The sequence below is a fragment of the Bufo gargarizans genome, chromosome 5 (assembly GCF_014858855.1).
Source record: "Bufo gargarizans isolate SCDJY-AF-19 chromosome 5, ASM1485885v1, whole genome shotgun sequence".
NCBI classification, from domain to species: Eukaryota; Metazoa; Chordata; class Amphibia; order Anura; family Bufonidae; genus Bufo; species Bufo gargarizans.
In genome coordinates this window covers 481387353-481395144 of record NC_058084.1, presented here as the reverse complement: position 1 = coordinate 481395144, position 7792 = coordinate 481387353, and the positions used below count along the sequence as shown (strand labels likewise).

The 7792-nt window shown below is 46.6% G+C and overlaps 1 protein-coding gene across 1 annotated transcript in view; it reads left to right on the top strand.

Moving 5' to 3' along the window:
* LOC122939172 (gastrula zinc finger protein XlCGF26.1-like) overlaps nucleotides 1–7792 on the top strand; it is a 1061774-nt gene that overhangs the window by 740805 nt on the left and 313177 nt on the right. The window lies entirely within an intron of this gene.

Genomic DNA, 7792 nt, shown 5'->3' with positions numbered 1-7792 from the left:
GCGGCCATTTTCTGTTAACACTCTCATTAATGGCTGTGGTTTTGCCAATAAAACACACAAGTGTCAATCAAAATGCCACTTCTAAAACCACGCCGACCGCTTGAGCACACCCTTCATGTATTTTAATTTCACAGTTTTATCTGCCACAGCCGACTAGATTAAGGACTTCTCAGAGAGGACCAATATTAACTCAATAAGCCACAGCAAATACAGGAGGACCTCCTTCTGCCCACTCCATTCTAGCCTGCTCTGTATAGAAGAGACTAGGTTACTGACTCCAGGAGGAGGACCTTCTTCTAACAACTCTACAGCTTATATTACTGACTCCAGGAGGACGTCCTTCTAACACCTCTGCAGCTTATGTTACTGATAATAGAGGAGGACCTCCTTCTAACACCTCTACAGCTTATATTACTGATAGTAGAGGAGGACCTCCTTCTAACACCTCTACAGCTTCTAGCAATGATAATAGAGGAGCACCTCCATCTAACAACTCCATTCTATCTCATTCTATAGTGAACAGGCTAGATTACTGACTCCAGGAGGAGGACCTTCTTCTAATATCTCTACAGCTTATATTACTGATAATAGAGGAGCACCTCCTTCTAACAACTCCATTCTAGCTGATTCTATAGTGAACGGGCTAGATTACTGACTCCAGGAGGAGGACCTCCTTCTAACAACTCTACAGCTTATATTACTGATAGTAGAGGAGGACCTCCTTCTAACACCTCTGCAGCTTCTAGCAATGATAATAGAGGAGGACCTCCTTCTAACAACTCTACAGCTTATATTACTGATAGTAGAGGAGGACCTCCTTCTAACACCTCTACAGCTTCTAGCAATGATAATAGAGGATGACCTCCTTCTAACAACTCCATTCTATCTCATTCTATAGTGAACAGGCTAGATTACTGACTCCAGGAGGAGGACCTCCTTCTAACACCTCTACAGCTTACACTCACCTAAAGAATTATTAGGAGCACCATACTAATACTGTGTTGGACCCCCTTTTGCCTTCAGAACTGCCATAATTCTACGTGGCATTGATTCCACAAGGTGCTGATAGCATTCTTTAGAAATGTTGGCCCATATTGATAGGATAGCATCTTGCAGTTGATGGAGATTTGAGGGATGCACATCCAGGGCACGAAGCCCCCGTTCCACCACATCCCAAAGATGCTCTATTGGGTTAAGATCTGGTGACGGTGGGGGCCATTTTAGTACAGTGAACTCATTGTCATGTTCAAGAAACCATTTTTCCAGTCTTCAGCAGTCCAATTTTGGTGAGCTTGTGCAAATTGTAGCCTCTTTTTCCTATTTGTAGTGGAGATGAGTGGTACCCGGTGGGGTCTTCTGCTGTTGTAGACCATCCGCCTCCAGGTTGTGCGTGTTGTGGCTTCACTAATGCTTTGCTGCAGACCTCGGTTGTAACGAGTGGTTATTTCAGTCAACGTTGCTCTTCTATCAGCATGAATCAGTCGGCCCATTCTCCTCTGACCTCCAGCATCAACAAGGCATTCTCGCCCACAGGACGGCCGCATACTGGATGTTTTTCCCTTTTCACACCATTCTTTGTAAACCCTAGAAATGGTTGTGCGTGAAAATCCCAGTAACTGAGCAGATTGTGAAATACTCAGACTGGCCCGTCTGGCACCAACAACCATGCCACGCTCAAAACTGCTTAAATCACCTTTCTTTCCCATTCTGACCTTCAGTTTGGAGTTCAGGAGATGGTCTTGACCAGGACCACAACCCGACCTGCATCGAAGCAACTGCCATGTGATTGGTTGACTAGATAATCGCATTAATGAGAAATAGAACAGGTGTTCCTAATAATTCTTTAGGTGAGTGTATATTACTGATAGTAGAGGAGGACCTCCTAACACCTCTCCAGCTTATATTACTGATAGTAGAGGAGGACCTCCTTCTAACACCTATGCAGCTTCTAGCAATGATAATAGAGGAGGACCTCCTTCTAACAACTCCATTCTAGCTGATTCTATAGTGAACAGGCTAGATTACTGACTCCAGGAGGAGGACCTCCTTCTAACACCTCTAAAGCATATCCTACTGGCTCCAGGAGGACCTCCTCTTAACATTCCTATTCTACCATATTACTGGCTCCAGAAGGAGGACCTTATTTCTCCCACTATTCTAATAAGGGTCCATGCACATAAACATATGCCATCTGAGATATACAGTCCGTGAGCAGGGCATATGTCCCAGAGCGCATAGCTTCATAGTTTACTATAATGCAGTGCACATCGAGCGACGCGCGGGACTACCGTCCCAGACTCGTATTATCATGGGACATGATTGATGCCGCTCTGGGACATATGGCCTGCTCATGAACGCTATGTCTCGGAAGGCACACGTCTGTGTGCATGGGCCCTAACATGCAGTTGTTAGGAGTAGGTCCACACTTTGTAGTCAGTAATATATTAGAATGGAGTTGTTAGCAAGAGGTCCTTCTCTATTATCAGTAATATAAGCTGTAGAGGTGTTAGAAGGAGGTCCTCCTCCTGGAGTCAGTAATCTAGCCCGTTCACTATAGAATCAGCTAGAATGGAGTTGTTAGAAGGAGGTCCTCCTCTATTATCATTGCTAGAAGCTGCAGAGGTGTTAGATGGAGGTCCTCCTCTATTATCATTGCTAGAAGCTGCAGAGGTGTTAGAAGGAGGTCCTCCTCTATTATCAGTAATATAAGCTGGAGAGGTGTTAGAAGGAGGTCCTCCTCCTGGAGTCAGTAATCTAGCCCGTTCACTATATAATCAGCTAGAATGGAGTTGTTAGAAGGAGGTCCTCCTCTATTATCATTGCTAGAAGCTGCAGAGGTGTTAGATGGAGGTCCTCCTCTATTATCATTGCTAGAAGCTGCAGAGGTGTTAGAAGGAGGTCCTCCTCTATTATCATTGCTAGAAGCTGCAGAGGTGTTAGAAGGAGGTCCTCCTCTATTATCATTGCTAGAAGCTGCAGAGGTGTTAGAAGGAGGTCCTCCTCTATTATCATTGCTAGAAGCTGCAGAGGTGTTAGCTATTATCAGTAATATACGCTGTAGAGGTGTTAGAAAGAGGTCCTCCTCCTGGAGTCAGTAATCTAGCCTGTTCACTATAGAATCAGCTAGAATGGAGTTAATAGAGGAGCACCTCCTTCTAACATCAGTAATATAAGCTGTAGAGTTGTTAGTAGGAGGTCCTCCTCCTGGAATCAGTACTCTAGTCTGTTCACTATAGAATCAGCTAGAATGGAGTTGTTAGAAGGAGGTCATCCTCTATTATTATTGCTAGAAGCTGCAGAGGTGTTAGAAGGAGGTCCTCCTCTACTATCAGTAATATAAGCTGCAGAGGTGTTAGAAGGAGGTCCTCCTCCTGGAGTCAGTAATCTAGCCCGTTCACTATATAATCAGCTAGAATGGAGTTGTTAGAAGGAGGTTCTCCTCTATTATCATTGCTAGAAGCTGCAGAGGTATTAGAAGGAGGTCCTCCTCTATTATCAGTAATATAAGCTGTAGAGGTGTTAGAACAGGCATCCTCCAACTGCGGCCCTCCAGCTGTTGTAAAACTACACCTCCCATAATGCCCTGCTATAGGCTGATACCTGTAGGCTGTTCGGGCATGCTGGGAGTTGTAGTTTTGCAACAGCTGGAAGATGCCTGTGTTAGGAGGTCCTCCTCTATTATCAGTAATATAAGCTGTAGAGGTCAGAAGCCAGTAGTATAAGCTGTAGCGTTTTTAGAAAGAGTTCCTCCTCCTGGAATCATTGTTCTAAAAAAGTTTCCTTGAGAATGTAAAGAATTTAATATCAAGAACAGGAGAACCGCCTCCTAACAACTCCATTCTAGCATGCTTCATAGTTAGTGAGCAGACTAGATTTCTGACTTCGGGGGGGGTTTACGGGACCTCCTAACAACTCCATCCTAGTCTCAGTATTCTAGCCTGTTCAGCGTGGAGCATGCTAGAATGGAGTTGTTAGCAGGAGGTTCCCGTAACCCCCCCCCCCCCCCCCCCCCCAAGGTCATAAATCTAGCCTGCTCAATAACTATAAAGCAGGCTAGAAAGGAGTTGTTAGGAAGAGGTTCTCCTGTTCTTGATGTTATTAAATACCTTACATTCTCAATTAAGTAAATAGTTTTACTATTAAGAATTTACCTTTATTATTTTCTTGTATATTTTTTCTATGCAATCTGATGCCACTGATATCTGGGTGTTCTGTATGGGCCCTATTGCAATTTGATATATATATATTTTGGTGATGTGAACTTAGGGGTGTGTATCTCACCTGGTGGTTCAGTCTCACTGGGTGAGGTAGCTGAAATGCTGAAAAGTACTGCATCAGTAAGGCATAGCTTGCTGGAGATTGGTTAAAGTTGTATGGGCTGGATTTCTTTGGACTGGGAGTCAGGTTGGTAGTGTGAAACAACTGAAAATATGTCATATTCTAGGTTCTTCAAAGTAGCCACCTTTTGCTTTGATTACTGCTTTGCACACTCTTGGCATTCTCTTGATGAGCTTCAAGAGGTAGTCACCTGAAATGGTCTTCCAACAGTCTTGAAGGAGTTCCCAGAGATGCTTAGCACTTGTTGGCCCTTTTGCCTTCACTCTGCGGTCCAGCTCACCCCAAACCATCTCGATTGGGTTCAGGTCCGGTGACTGTGGAGGCCAGGTCATCTGGCGCAGCACCCCATCACTCTCCTTCATGGTCACATAGCCCTTACACAGCCTGGAGGTGTGTTTGGGGTCATTGTCCTGTTGAAAAATAAATCATGGTCCAACTAAACGCAAACCGGATGGAATAGCATGCCGCTGCAAGATGCTGTGGTAGCCATGCTGGTTCAGTATGCCTTCAATTTTGAATAAATCCCCAACAGTGTCACCAGCAAAAGCCCCCCCCCCCCCCCCCCCCACACCATCACACCTCCTCCTCCATGCTTCACGGTGGGAACCAGGCATGTAGAGTCCACCCGTTCACCTTTTCTGCGTCGCACAAAGACACGGTGGTTGGAACCAAAGATCTCAAATTTGGACTCATCAGACCAAAGCACAGATTTCCACTAGTCTAATGTCCATTCCTACACACATATATATATATATATATACACACACACACATACAAAAATTAAAGTCACATACTTGATTTATTAAATATATGCTTTATTTAAAAACTTTTCAATACCCTTTGTCCTGTGTGTGCACAGATATAACTGCAGGGCGTCTGTATGTCTGAGAACTCTGCACCTTAATGTAAATTGTTGACATGTTCTGAGAGACCAATAATAACATGTGGTCGTCTATTTTCAGCCCCAACACCAAAGAGAAAAAAAGTGAGAAACTGTTATTAAAGTGTTTGTTACCAACATTTCAGAACCATTTACAGTTTTATACATTAAATACAGACTTGCATATGAAAGCAGTGACGCCACTTTCACCAATTTGATCAGTTTGTTTACCTACAAGAAATAAAAAATAAAGTTAATGATACTTTAAGTGTATAAAATTGGCCATTTGCCTCTTGTTCCTGGTGACCCGGCCGCCATACGCAAGACAGCGGAAGTGACTGAAGTATGAGGGATGTCGTTATTAAACCAAGTGCATGGAGGCCAAGTTCAGTCGCTGTATTCACAGTGCGCTTATCTGGTCTGTAATAAACATTCAGGCTGTTTGCTACTTCAGCAGGTAAAGTAGGGCGGCCAGAGGTCCAGTTTCAGGCTCCCTGTCCTCAGTCTGACGCAGGGCCTGAATGGACTCCGCTCCCTCTCATACAGCAGCACGGTGCAGGGAGAGTCACCATCTCTCCACAGCAGACAACATGAAGTTCATTTTGTATTGGCTGCGGAATCGGAGGGAGTATTGCCTAACATGGTCAGGTGTGGCCTAGTGGGGTCAGGCACCCTAAGCCTAGAGTATGGGCACCCTAAGGTAGAGAAGCAAGGCTGGATTAGGACAGCATATTTAGGACACTGCTTCCAAACTAGGGCTAGCCTGTGTCTGCTGTAAGGCCGGAGTCTCGACGCTGTGGTGTATGGGCACATGAGCACACTGCCATTATGCCATCTGAATCCAGTGGAATTACACAAGTAAAGTGCCAATGGCACACTGGAATGCACCCACACCGCCATAGAAACACTGCTATGCCGTTAAGCTGACATCACCAATTTGAATCCCAGCTAAGGGTGCTTACACAGGACTAGGGCTGCAGCTAACGATTATTTGAATAATCGATTAGTTGTCGATAATTTAATCGATCGGGGAAAAAAAAACACCACCAAAATTACAAAACAGAGAGGTTTATATATTTTACTTGAAAATTATGTTCAAAGGCCATATTAAAACAAATTGTGGACGACACTGTTATGGAGAGGGGGTCCTGTGCCCAGATCCCCCTCCCCCATAACAGTGCCATAGACCGATCCCCCCCCCCCCCAATAACAGCCCCGGCCCCGCTGCTCACAGCATCTTTATTTTACCTTACAATGACGCTCCAGTAACAGGCAGAGCTGACGGCGGCATAACGTCACTCACGAGACGCACCTGCTCCGCCCACTTTATGAATGAAGGAGGCGGAGCAGGCGCGTCACATGAGTAAGTGACGTTACGCCGCCGTCCGCTCTGCCTGTTACTGGAGCGTCATTGTAAGGTAAAATAAAGATGCAGTGACTTAAAGTAAACCGCCCGCCCGCACAGCAACGAATCGGACGATTATTCGATACTGGATTCGTCGTTATAATCGATTAATCGTTGCAGCCCTACACGGGACTTCAGCTCTTCTGACACAATCCTGCTGTGTCTTTAGGACAGATTCTGTTTACTGACTGCCACCGAAACATGACAAGCAGTGACCACAACCCCTTATATATAGTGTTGGTGGTGCATACAGCATCCTCCCTGCCATCAGACTGTACAGGCGGGGGGCACGGTGTGCTCATCTCCATGGCAACCCCTCTGCTCGTCTCCATGGCAACCCTCTGCTCGGCCAGTCTGCTCTCAAGAACAAAAATCTATTGGGTGAATAGACAACAATGTTACCACACACCGGCTACAAGATACACCCAGCCCCCTACACAGAGGCTCACACCCCCCCCTTATTGATCTGCCCCCTCTCCAATACACCCCATAAAGCCCCCCCCCCTCCCACAGATCTGCCCCATCATGTCCCCAGAATACACCACATGCCCCCCTCACAGATTGATCTCCCCATAACCCCCCTAAATCTTCACCCTAATGTCCCCAGAATACACCACATGCCCCCCCTCATGTCCCCATAATACACCCCCCTCACAGATTAACCCCCCCCCCCATGTCCCCAGAATACACCACATGCCCCCCTCACGTCCCCAGAATACACCCACATGCCCCCCTCACGTCCCCAGAATACACCACATGCCCCCCTCACGTCCCCAGAATACACCACATGCCCCCCTCACAGATTAACCCCCCCCCCATGTCCCCAGAATACACCACATGCCCCCCTCACAGATTACCCCCCCCCCATGTCCCCAGAATACACCACATGCCCCCCTCACAGATTAACCCCCCCCATGTCCCCGATAACACCACATGCCCCCCTCACAGATTAACCCCCCCATGTCCCCAGAATACACCACATGCCCCCCTCACAGATTAACCCCCCCATGTCCCCAAATACACCACATGCCCCCCTCACAGATTAACCCCCCCATGTCCCCAGAATACACCACATGCCCCCCTCACAGATTAACCCCCCCCCCATGTCCCCGAATACACCACATGCCCCCCTCACAGATTAACCCCCCCCCCCCCCCCATGTCCCCCAA